The following is a 13,227-nucleotide window of genomic DNA, read 5'->3' as shown; positions in this document are numbered from 1 at the left end:
CAATTGTTCCCATTTATTATCAAGGCAGCATGCTACTTAAAGGATAAGACCGGTTTTTTGACATTGGGCCCTTGATTTCACATTATAACATGATGTTCTACTCACCCCTGCTTGTTGTTTGTCATTTGGAGCTGTTCCGAAGATATTCGCGAGGCGTCAGGCTGCTCTCTTGAGATATTCGGCCATGAAACGGTTTCCTATGGGCAAGCTTATACAGGCACAAACTATGCTGTTTATAATTTATTAATTACTCTACACTAGCACTGATAACGTGGAGGTGCGTCGCTTACTTAAAAAAATCCGGGTTATTGTAATTTTGATTTTTTTGTCAGAAAGTGGGTGTTACTCTCTTCATCGTCGTGCTACTGCCACAGACAGCCCACAGACCTGCTGCCTATTTATTCATTCGGTTAAAATTCAAAATTAGTAACCCGGATTTTTTTAAGTAAGCGACGCACCTCCACGTTATCAGTGCTAGTGTAGAGTAATTAATAAATTATAAACAGCATAGTTTGTGCCTGTATAAGCTTGCCCATAGGAAACCGTTTCATGGCCGAATATCTCAAGAGAGCAGCCAGACGCCTCGCGAATATCTTCGGAACAGCTCCAAATGTTCAACAACAAGCAGGGGTGAGTAGAACATCATGTTATAATGTGAAATCAAGGGCCCAATGTCAAAAAACCGGTCTTATCCTTTAAGCTTAGGAGTAGCAAGCTTTACCAACTCAGGGCTGATAGCAGACGGTGTGTCAATGATGCTTTTTCCATAAGCTCAAACACTTAAAAGCCTCATTACCATCAACTTACGCCTTCCCCTTGTAATACTAACACTCAATGATCTGTACAAATGCTGGGATTCTGTATATCCTCATTTTGCACAGCTTGAATATAAACAAAACAAGAAAGAGCGACCTCTCGTGGACAAAAGTTGAATTGCCACGGATGGTTAAGCGCATTATGAGGCATGCAACAGGTGCTCTACAGTAGAATACAGAAGCATGTTTGTTTAGTTACAGCTAGAATTCTGCAATAAGTGAGTACCGCACAGAATTTTATTAAGCAGCAGAGCAACATTGTTCTTGGAGATTACTCACCGCTCTATAACACATTTTCATTTTATTTTACCCTACATGCACTCTGACTTTCACCCACCGTCGGTCATGTTCTTCTCATTTTCTGTTTCACAAGTAATCTGCAGCACGGAAAACAAACAGTTTGATCACATGCGTCAGTGTTTTGTTTGTCATACAATACAACCGCTGAGACTGGACTGTAAAGAGGCATAGTTACCTGCTCATTCACTTTCCTTATATCCTCATCGAGTTCAATTGGTAAATTTATCGAACCATCAGCATAATGTGATGCTGTGGAGTCTGAGTAGAAAGTAAAAGAAAGCACAGATATCAGCCTCCAGAGTGGGGAAACCTACAAGGACTGAGATGTCCTTGTAGTGGCTCTTTAAACATGGTGTCTACAGGTGAGGTAATCCATAAAAGCATGAAGTTTAGTGGTAATGATTCTTCCACAAGTCAACATACCTCCAAGTTCCTCAAGGATGAGTTTCTCACAGACTGCTGCTCTGCTTTTTGACATCTCAAAGTAGCTGAGTAGAGATGGTGGAATACCATCGGAGTCCTGTAATCATTTTTTTTCTTCTTATTCTATTAGTTTGATGTTGTCACAAAAATAATATCAAAGGGAAAAGTTCATCTCAAGTAATATTTGTGGGGACACAGTGGGGAGCCTATATTATTGGATTGATCACAGCAGAAATTAGATTTGTTTATGGGGACTATATGGGGGATTCTTACATGTTATCCTATTTGGCATAACATGCTTCAACTCTTGTCTCTCAAATGAGTTTTCTTGTTATGAACTATATAGTCATTTTGTGTGTGTCTGGGGGGGGGTGTCACTGGAGCTAGGTGAAACAGAGGAAACATACAGCTTTAAAATACGTGAATAAGAATATACACAACACTATAAAACATGTTAAAATACATCATAAACACTGTCTTTAAAAAGGTTCAACTACATTTAGTTCTGCTGGCCTTACTTAGCTTTCAGTGGGGTTCGCTTGTTCAGGGTCTCAGCAGCTGACTTACCGTCTCTTCCTCACATGAAAAACTTCCCGGCTCTTCTTTACTTTCATCAGTTTCAGAAATTAATAAATTATTCGGCTCGTGCATGACTGACACACACGTCGTCGTAGCTTTAAAACGTAACCCGCCGTAAGTCTGAATTACATTCTCTACGTCAAGGCTGCTATATGACCTAGCTTACACTTAAAGAGGAGGAGATATACTTCTGTATCTATCGTACTTCAGTCTCCATGGAAACAACGCTGTTAGCTATGTGGCGTCGTGAGGGACAAACCGTGCGCGTATTATTATTTTTTTCTTACAACATGAGCGCTTTTTTTTTTCATTAAAACCTATGAAAAGGCTGTTTTATCGCACAATGAAGTGCTTCGGTTGCCTCATAGACTCCTGTACGAACCAACAGCGTTCTTTTCAATTTCAAAGTGCCAGAAAGAAAAAAGAAAAGAAGAAAGAAAACGTTTCTTATCACGTCCTCTCAGGAGCTAATTTCCGAGCGGAGGTGAAATGTGTTGCAGTTTCTATCACCATGGCAACCTTAAAGGGGCCGTTGGGTACTGTTTTGGACACGTTTGACCCGCAATTCTGACACAAAGCTACCACATTTCGACTACAATGAATATTGTACAGTCACACAAGGATTTGTACACATTTAGAAAAATTCCAGTTAATTATAGCACACTTTTACTCTGCAGTCATTTGCTTGTTAATTTCGTGTTAACTGTAATTTACATCCGAAGACACATTTACATTAAGGCTGAACCTAACAAAGATTATATTTTTTCCTTTTCTGGATACAGTTTTGTAGCCTTTATGTTTTAGTGGCAAATTTGAGTCAATGGGAAGTAACAGCAATCTCACTGCAACTATACAATTGGGTGGAGAGAACAAGACCTATGGATATTTTACATTTATATAATTTTTGTGTCATTTGTATCATTGTATTGTGTATGACATTCTCATTATTCATCTAATATGGAAGTGCTCGAGGAATGTGGTGAATGAGGTAAACATCCTCTATCCTCCCATTTGATCTATTTGTTGGGCACAATCATATCAATATCTTATAAACTAAAAGGCATGGTGTGATTATTTACCTAAAAAACACTTCCCATTCTCAAATCTGTAAACATTTTGGCAAATAAAGCAATCTGAAGACAGCAAATTTCATAGAAAAGATTAGATGTTGTGTTACTGACTTGTGTAGGCATTTTGGACAGCCTACTAGAAGGGGTCAAGGAACCTAAGACCTTAGAGGTGAAGCACAGGACTAGAAGGACAACAAAAAAAAAGCGAGGGAAAAATTGGTGGGCTGTGAACAATGCCCATTTTTTTCCATGGCATTTCTGATTACAAAGACCTGTTCGTATTTCCTGTGGTGAGAGCTCTGCGCTGGTGTTGTACTCCTTCTCTTTGAGGAGATTCCAGTGGCCCACTCAGGTTTCCCCGTACACATTCCTCGTGGCTTTCTAAAAGGAACCCTGTCTCCTTCCTCAGAGTTTCAAAGAAGAACAGCTTGTCGTCCATCCCAAACCGTTTGGACCGGAGACGCACAAAGCCTTTTCTCTGTGCTCATGACAAAAACAAAACAACAGAATGGCGCCAGGTCAGGCTCATTTTTACTTTAAAGGCCCAAACTAAATTCCACGATAACAATGAAAGGCACCACATCAGCAACCCTTATGTGGCACAATGTCAACATTTTCAGTCTTCATAGGTTCTGTATTGATATACTTTTATAAAAGGGTGCCACGGGTCAAAGCACAACTTCAGTACTGAGGCTGATGAGCAGATAGAAGACAGTTTGGTGTTGCTCCTGTTGTTGGAGTCAAACTGCCTTTCCCTTATGTTTCATTAGGCACTCTAAGATTCATTGACCAAGTTCAATTGCTCAAAAAGGCTCCATCAGCAAGCCTTGTCTGCTCCAATTAGGGCCAGGGCCTTTGTGAATGAGCAAGGTGTTGGTCGCTTTTGTCCAAGTGCACGGAACCCAGACAGTGGCCAGACAGGGCCAAGCTGCAGATTTACACAGCAGATTACACCGGTCAATGGCGGCCCCAGCCAAAAAGTAGCAGTGGTTTGGATAGCAGCCGTGTGTTTACACTGTCAAGGGTTTTCTGTTACTCGTCTGTAGCCATTATCTTGGCAGACACTGGGCATATCAAGCATATCATTTCCATATGGGGGCTTTGACGAAAGAGGGGATTTGAGGGGAAAAATTACCAGCACCCCAATCGCCCTTTAACTTTCCCTTGCTGCACACTTTTTATTTACAAATAGCAAGGTATACATTCATCAGTGATCCGTTAAATTGCATTTAATGTGTTTGCGTCTAAATTTTGTATATTTTGCTGGCTCAGTTTGATCTAAGTCATTATGACTAATTAAAAGGTGACATTTTAATCCCACAGTTAGAAAATTGTTGAGTCTTCTCAATGCAATGAGCCACATTATGGGTCTAAGGATCAAAAGAGGCCCCGCATAACCTGATAAGGATTTTTATGTATTATGTGCACCAGCTGAGTAGAACAAATGTGAGCAAGCTGAACGAATGTCACTGTATGTCTATTTAAATTTTGTTTTGCATACACTCCAAAAGGTAATACCTATGCTCACTTAAATTACATTTGTGTACTTTACTTATTTCTCACTATCCTGTTGATTGAACTCATGTCATGTCAGTTTTATATACTCGTTTTGCCTGGAAGGGGTATAAAACTAAGATCATGGGAGTAAAGTGAACTTGTGTTCCTGTATAAACTAGAGTGAACGCAGCGCGCGGCTTTGCACATGCTCAGTACAGCAGGACCTTCCAGCAACTATGTGGACAGAAACATTTGGAAAAAGAAGAAAGCTTTTTGAGCCTCTAGATAAGTTATTCAATTTCACATTTTGTCAGCTATGATTTCATTATTCACAACCAAACTTTAGCAGGGAATTTCTCTGTACCTTGTGATACCTAAATCTCCTGGCGGGCTAATGCGAATATTAGCTAATGTTAGCCAGATTAGCTAGCTAAAAACGGCACACGTAACGTGCACGCGCGCTTTAATTATTTGGGGGGTTAAAATGCACATTTTATAGACAAATGAATAAACGAAAATTTATTTGTGTGTGAATAGTTATTTATACTGATCTGAGTATTTCATACTGTAAGATAGTGGCGTTTGATACCAGTACTGTTTATAAATAGTTGTTACAAAGGAAACGTGTGTATTTGTATGTGTGTGGCTTGAATACAGTATTGACTACCAACACTGATGCAGTGGACATGTGAGTTTTGCAACTTTGCATGTGAAAAAAAAGGGCAGCTACTTAGACATTATAGATTGAAACATGGTGGTTCTAACACTTGCAGAGATCGTTGCATAGGTTGAAACAAGGCTAAGCATTTCTTCTCATTACTATTGTGTAAAAGCAGGAAAATGTGCAAAGATCAATGATGTCATAGCCATGAGTACTGCTGCCCTGTGATGCCTCCCAGTTTTTCTCGGTAATGATACATACTGTATTTATTATTCTCATACACATCCCTATTTACCACCCATACTCAATTCCATTCTTACTGTTCTGTATTTCTAATTTTTATTATTTCATGTTATTGTTGAGTGTTGTGCTTTGCGAGTGAAGTTTACCGGAGTCAAATTCCTTGTTTGTTTAGTCAAACCTGGCCAATAAAGCTGATTCTGATTCTGATTCTGATGGGAGGGATTTCTTCAAAGTCTGCTTCGTAAGTATTTCCTTATTTGGTATGTTGAAGGTTCTGCACCGCAAAGACAAAATCTTAACCTCAGTTTTGACCTTTCTTCGTATATGCAGGATTGGGATGCCACTGTGTGGATTTCACACAGGTTCCTGTTGGAGTAGTGACTGTTAAACCTGAAGAGTCAGCAGCCAGGTCCAAATGCCCTGCACCTTGAACCATCCAGCATTGGTATCATACGTTTAGAAGTGTAAGAGGATTTTGTACATGATGGAGTTAGGATATCTGTCCTGTTAACATGTTGTTGTGTGATGTGATTGACTAGTTTGCAGCCAACAGAATACAGGGAGCACAATGTTCAGAGCTACGGTGTAATCTTGTTTATTACAGTTTCAATGCACATAGTCTGACATAAGTGTAAAATGTTTCATTTAGTTTGTGAGTTGACTGAAGCTTGATTGAAAATGTGCCATAGAACCCTGTTGAAATCTAAAGTAAAGTCAATGAGAAAGATTTAGTTTTAATATTTATAGATTTTTTAAAAAGATTAATTTATATTATATATTTCATTTTATAGCTGATATGTTTTAAGGCTTAAAACTGGATTTGTTTTAATTGTATAATTCAATTAATCCACAAACACTGACCTGGGTTTAAGAAGCTCGCAATGGAAATTTTGTTGAAATAAACAATAATCCGGCAAACTAATCATTCTTTGTTGTGCTTACTTTGTTTATTTAAGGCAATCGGTTTCCTAGATTCTATTGAGTTAACACAACTGTTCAGTTAAGTCAGACTCACTTGTTTTACTTAAGTTGGTAACACTTAGAAAGAACAATTCATTCAATTGCCATTTTTAAATTGGAACAACTTTACCAAATTAAGTAAATTAAACATAACTTGAGACTTATAGTTATGTTTACTTACCTTTTTCAAGGCAATTGGTTTCCTAGATTTTTTTTAAGGAAGATCAAAAATCAGATTTTAGAGTGTACCTGGAGTCTTATCAATTCTTCCTCATGCAGTCAGGACCTGAAGTTGTTTCTTCAAGCTTTCCAAAGTTTCACCCTCCCAGCAGTGGTTCAGTCTGGTGCAGTTCACCCAGCTAATCCTCCTAATTAGATTACCTCTCCCACAGCAGATTGACAACAGTGATGAATCAGTTGGACTTTAACACAGGTTTGAATTGCCTTTCAAAATTAACATTAAGCTGCAAATGTGACCTTAGAAACTTGTGAATCTGCTTTGATTTGACTGTGGGATTATTGTAAATCAGAAGGTCTCCTAACAAGCTGTGGGTGGGAACCCGTGAAGAGCTGCTGACAACTGCTGTTAAATTTTTTTATGTTGCAATAAGATACTTCACCTTGGTTATTTTTGCTATGAATTACATGTTCAGCACTACAACATTTGAACACTTTCATTTATCAGCAATCACGTGTTGAGGACGCGCTGACAAACCCTGTTTCCCCCGCAGGGCTATCAATGGTAACATTGACCACCAGGGGCGAAATGAAGTGTGGGCTCTTTTGTTTACCTCATAAAAGGACTGAATTCTGCACATGTACTGAGAATGTCCCGAGCTATACTCAGTATTTTGTGTGGAGCCTCGGTGAACAGAAATCCACTGTGCAGAGTCAGAATGGTCCTCAGTGAGCAGAGGCTAATTGTAAAGAACAAGCTCTCTCAGAAGACTCAATACAGTGTTTACATTTGACCAAAACATGAGCAATTCGACAGAAAGAACATGAAACATCCTTTCTACTTAGGTCACTCTATTCTACGTGCTGTGGTTTTTAAGTTTGCAAATGAAAAGAAGTCATAAAATCACACATATTCTAAATAACAAAGCTTCACACAAGAACACACACGAGATATTTGACTTTTTATCAAGTCACATGACATCCGTGCTGGTAGGTGATTCTTTTTAAGAGCAAACGGTCGTTATTTTCCGTATCAACATGTCTTTCATGTGTAATTTTCTTCCTGTTCTCCTGACTGCTCCAGTTACGGATCCTCAGATTGGATAATCCATTTTAGCCTCATCAATCGGATTTTAACCTTTATTTTTAGGATCTGCAAAAGTTTTACAGCAGATGTTTTTTTCATGACTGACTAGTGACCAGCACAAACAGTGACTACACGTAAGAGTCACTGTCACATAATTACCCCGAGGATTTCTCAATTTGAAGTTGAGAATGTAAGCCATCAAATGAACACAAATTAAAACCGGATAAGAATCACTTCCTCTTTAAAACACGAACAGCACGGTCCTGATGTCTGATTTTGAGTGTGCTGTTTGACACAGTGGTGCAAGACACACCCACAGGCAGTCTAAGAGAGATGAAACGAACCATAAAGGGAGCCTTTGGCCCAGGTCCAATGCGCTCTGTAGATCCCATGACTTGTTCTTGGCTTTGTGTCACAGAGAAGGGCCTAAAGAGAGAAGAGAGGAGGCTTTACAGCAGTTAATCCTCACTTTGGAAAATCATCTTCACCCAACTGGCCATTTCTGTGTGTGAGCGAGTGTGTATCCTGTTGTGATTGGATATGATTACCTATCATGCTGTGTGTGAGTGACTGTTGGACTGGGAGGTAATTCAGAGTTTGGTCTAAAAGACCTCGGGTGCTGAATATTAAAGTGAATTCTCAAAGTGTAACTTTCAAGTACTGTTTAAGTTCCAATAACACTCAGATGTTGTGCAAGATGCAAATACTTGCAAGTTTAAACAAAAACTATTCCATATACTATGTTCACAGCAGAACATAGAAGACAAAAATTGGTGAAAGTGAGACATAAAGTGAAACATAACTCCCTCTCCTCTTTCATTTTGACCACAGAACAGCTTTCCACTTTGAATTAGCATTGGCACTGAGCATACAACAGTGTTTCTGGAATGTGTGCACATCTGACATCTTCTTTACATGACAGAGGTTTAACCTGCATGTGCGGAATGCACAGTGGACTGTGTTCTCAGACAATCATTTCTTTTGTGTTGTATATTCCGTACTGTAGACGGTTTCCTGCTGATTGCTGAACCTCTGAGATATTCTTCTTCTTTAAGGTCCTCTTTTTATACCCACTCACGTTACTGACCTGTTGCCAATTGACCTTATTCGTTGCAACATGGTTCTGGCACCACTTCCTTTTCCAGTCTTTTGGTGCTCCGTCTCAACTTTTTTGAGATGTGCTGCGGCCATCAAATTTGAGATGAGCTGATATCTTTTATGAAATAGTAAAATGTCTCACTTAAAATATTTACATTTTACACAGTGTCCCAACTTGTTGGAAAATTGGATCGTAGTTTTCTCAAACAATGTCCATTGTTTTATCTGTCGCAGCCTTGTCTGGGTCCAAAACCTTGACTGTACAATGCAGAATTCAGTTTGGACAGGTCACATCAATAAGCAGCAAACATGCAGCTATTCAGGACATCTGTCACACCCTCTGAGTGTTAATGCTACACTGTGCCATGATAGTGTAGCTTTAGACAGGCAGTCACACTGTATCATCTCTCTGGGTACTCCGGCTTCCTCCCACCATCCAAAAACATGCATGTCAGGTTAATTGTTGACTCTAAATTGTCTGTAAGAGTGAGTGTGAGCCTGCATGGTTGTGTGTCTCGTTTGTCTCCGTGTGGCCCTGTGATGGACTGGTGACCTGTCCAGGGTGCACCCTGCCTCTCGCCCAATGACAGCTTTGATAGGCTCCAGCCCCCCTGGGACCCTAAATTGGAGTAAGCGGGTATAGAAAATGGATGGATGGAGACTTCTTGTACTTTATAACTATTACATTTTCCTCAGTGGAAACAAGAATGAAGAGTTGTGACAAATGCAAGGACCATTGAACAGCTTGCTCACTGAAGAGCCTGACCCAATGTATTTTATGTTCATTTTGTTTAAGTTAGAGGAAAATTAGCAAAAATGGCACAAAACAGTACAAGTAAAATGAAAGTGGTAGAACAAAAAGAGAGGTCCATGCAAAAGAGCTAAATGTATGGTTTAACTGTTGTTTTCCTACCTTTTCCAGCCCTACGGAGCAGTTGTTGTATTTTTTTCGAGTCAGTCCCTTTTTCTTTCCTTTTTTTCCTTTTTTCTGCGCATGCAGATAACGCAGACACATTACTGCCAATGGCAACACACTATCCTAATGATCTGCAGATGGCAGTCATGTGCAAAGACATCCATATGGCTTTTACATCCCTAAGGACAACACAATTACTGTCACACAATACACAAATCAGCCACTTCTACTAAGATAATAAGCTGTACTAACTTAAATATGTATCAATGATATTTGTGCATACTATGTCCCCTGGCAATGTGTCTGTAATAACACCTTTTTAAAGTGTATGTTTACCCATTAAATGATTAGATGCGCCCAAAGTTTTTGCTGATACTTAGCAGCAGTGGAGCTCCAACAAAAGGTGAGTCTGTGCCAGACTTACTATCAACAGCTGCACCTGGCACATGTAGCTGTTCCTTGAGTGGAGGGGACAGCTTGAAAACAAAGCACTTGAGTGGGAAAGAAAAAAGAACATAACCCAGAGAAGTCTGTTGTTACAAACTGGAACATATTTAACTAAAAAAGACACAACATGGCGGGAACAGAAAGCATTAATCATCGACAAGTGCTTCCAATTTTTTTGGCCCATCTAAAATCCAACTCTAAGGCGCTTCTTGTGGCCTTGCCATCTCATTTTGAATACACAAAACTGCATCAAGGCTAATGCCACCAACGTCACCGTTGCCTTAGCTCTGTTGTTCTTTTGTTTAATCAAGTCAAGTTAGAATTGAACATTGCTTTTCACAGCATACGGGCTTATGTAGGTTTTCAAAGCAGGTCTCTGATAGCACATGGTTTGCAATTTCTTTCCCTTGGCTGAAAACACACTTTTTAATACACTAGCAAAAAGAGGAGAAAAATAAACAGTAGCCTTGTTGTAAAAAAAAAGAGTCTAATGATCTAATTATAAATGTACATCATAAGAACTGGAAAACTACGGCAAGATGTTACCTCCAGATGACAAGCTACCCCAAAAAAAGTAAGCTGCTTTCATTGTCTGCAGGATTAGCTTCCTGAGGGTGAAAAATAAAGAGCGAGATACGTTCACTCATTTATGCCAGCTCTGGGTGATCCTCACAGGCTGTCCAGTTGTGTCCTGTGACTTAGTGAAAACCAATATGCCTTAACTTTCCATTAGATGTGTGGGAGGGGTAAACTTGTGACAGCCGATGATATCGTGTTACTAAAGTCAGGTTCAGTTCATAAAGAATTCAACGGCTACACAAGGTAAACCACCATCTGTGGCCGGCTGTGTCGCAAAATCAAAACACTGTCACACAAGAAATCATGTGTTGTACAGTACTGTGCCAAAGACGTGAGCCACCTCTCCCTGTATTTATTTCTTTATTTTTCTTTTTTATTTCTTTATTTATTCATATATTGACAGTAATATGGGAAATGGGTGCAACAATTTATTGAAACATGCCAACATACATGGAAACAGTATATAATCAAAAACTGAGTTTTTTTCTAACAAGCTTGAAAGTCGTATTTGGTATGACCACATTAATTCTTCAACACAGCCTAAACCCTGTTAGACAAGCTTTGTAGTAGTCATCGTCTCCAGGAACAGTTCTCAGGGCTTCTTCAAGAACATTCCAAAGCTCCTGTTTGGATGCCTTTTGTTGCGTTCTCTGACAAGATTATTCCGCACCGCTTCAATAATGTTTACGTCTGGGTAATAGGGAGTCCAGTCTGTTTCTTGAGTCATTTGTCATGCCTCAGACTATTCTTCCTGTTTCCCTTCCTTAATCATGGCGTCTTGACAGACACCAGTGAACAGTAAAGGGATCAACTGAAAGACCAGATGCATCTCTCAGGTCCTGTGTCAGGTCTTTGTTGGATTTTTTTCCTGTTTCTTAAAGACATCACTTTCAGAAACTGTTCATCTGCTGTGGGTCGATCGGCCTGCCACTTTTTATTTGTCCTCCTCTAGATATTTAATTTCCTTAAATTCCCTCAAGTATGCAGAGAGATGTATTTTTTTGTACAGCACAAAATAAATGGGATCAAATCATGTGTCTTTGCAACAGGCTGCTAGAAACAAAGCGTTTGATATTTTTTTAGGCCTGCTATGTCCTCTCGTCAAGTTTCCTCAAAGTTTTTCAAGGAAAAACTTCCCACAAGATCCTTTTTCAAAGTTTAAAGAAATGGGAATAAATTAAGAATCTTTCAACAAGCCGCTGGTAACAAGATCCCAAATGGGACTTTTTAAAATTGGTTATTTGCCAGGTTGTTTATTATGTGTAGACAGAACACTGGTTATGCTAACATGATTCATAAGTCATATGTTCATATGTTAAGTGGCTTCACAAACAAAAAACTAAAGAAAAAGTGTAGAAGTTCCTGACTACCGGGAAAAAAAATTGTTGCCATATCACTATTTTTTTGTTATCTAGTATAATGCAAATATTTAAAAAAAAAAAAAAGTTTTAATTTAAAGATATCACGTGTCTTCTACAGTGTACATTAGAATTGCATACATTTGAAACTAAACCACAATGACAATCACATTTGATCTACAGGTAGTCAGGAGATTAAAGTCAAATACTAAACTCTTTTGGTGATGTTTTAATAAAACCTGACTTCAACATTATCCCACTGGAAAAGTGTCAACATCTCTTAGAATGACAGCCACTATTTGAAAAGTAGTGTGTAGACATACACTTATAGAAGTTACACAATGCATCTGGTTAGATGAAACAACACTGTCTTTGATAATAAAGCGAACTTCCCACGCCTCTTTGTATAAAGTCTATGGTTTTAAAATAAATAACTAAAAAGTTTAAGGCTGCATGACACCCAATCACTGATCTCTGAAGCAAAGCAGAGTTGGGTCTAATTTGAATTTGTGAATATCAGGGGCTGGAAGATTGGTCCCTAGCAATGCTGATGCCCATGCAGGTGAGCCGGGTGTTGAAAATGTCAATGAAGCAGGTTAGTGGGGCACCAATGATATTGCATTCACTTCCAGCATTGTAGCCTCCCACACAGTGATGCAGCTGGTGAGGACACTCTCAATGGTGCCCCGCTAGAATGAGCACATGATGGGGGTAGAGACTTGTGCTCTCCTTTATTTGCAGAGGAAGTAAAGGCGAGTGTGAGCCTTCTTTTGTCACGGCTAGCGGACTCGCCGTCAAGAACACAGACTCCGACACAGACACTGTACACAAGGGGTAAAGGTGAGATAAGAATTTATTTACAGGAGTGCGTGGAGGGTCGAGAGCTGAATTCAGAAGGGCGTGGAACTCTGTGGTAGGAGGGAGATGGTTAGGGTGATTAATCTGGCTGGTGAATTGCCCATTGTGGTATTTCTGTCCTTACGTGTAATCCAGAGGGGTTCCAGGTCGGAGGTGGGG

Source organism: Odontesthes bonariensis, chromosome 7, assembly GCF_027942865.1.
Source record: "Odontesthes bonariensis isolate fOdoBon6 chromosome 7, fOdoBon6.hap1, whole genome shotgun sequence".
NCBI classification, from domain to species: Eukaryota; Metazoa; Chordata; class Actinopteri; order Atheriniformes; family Atherinopsidae; genus Odontesthes; species Odontesthes bonariensis.
Note: the sequence above shows the minus strand (reverse complement) of the source record.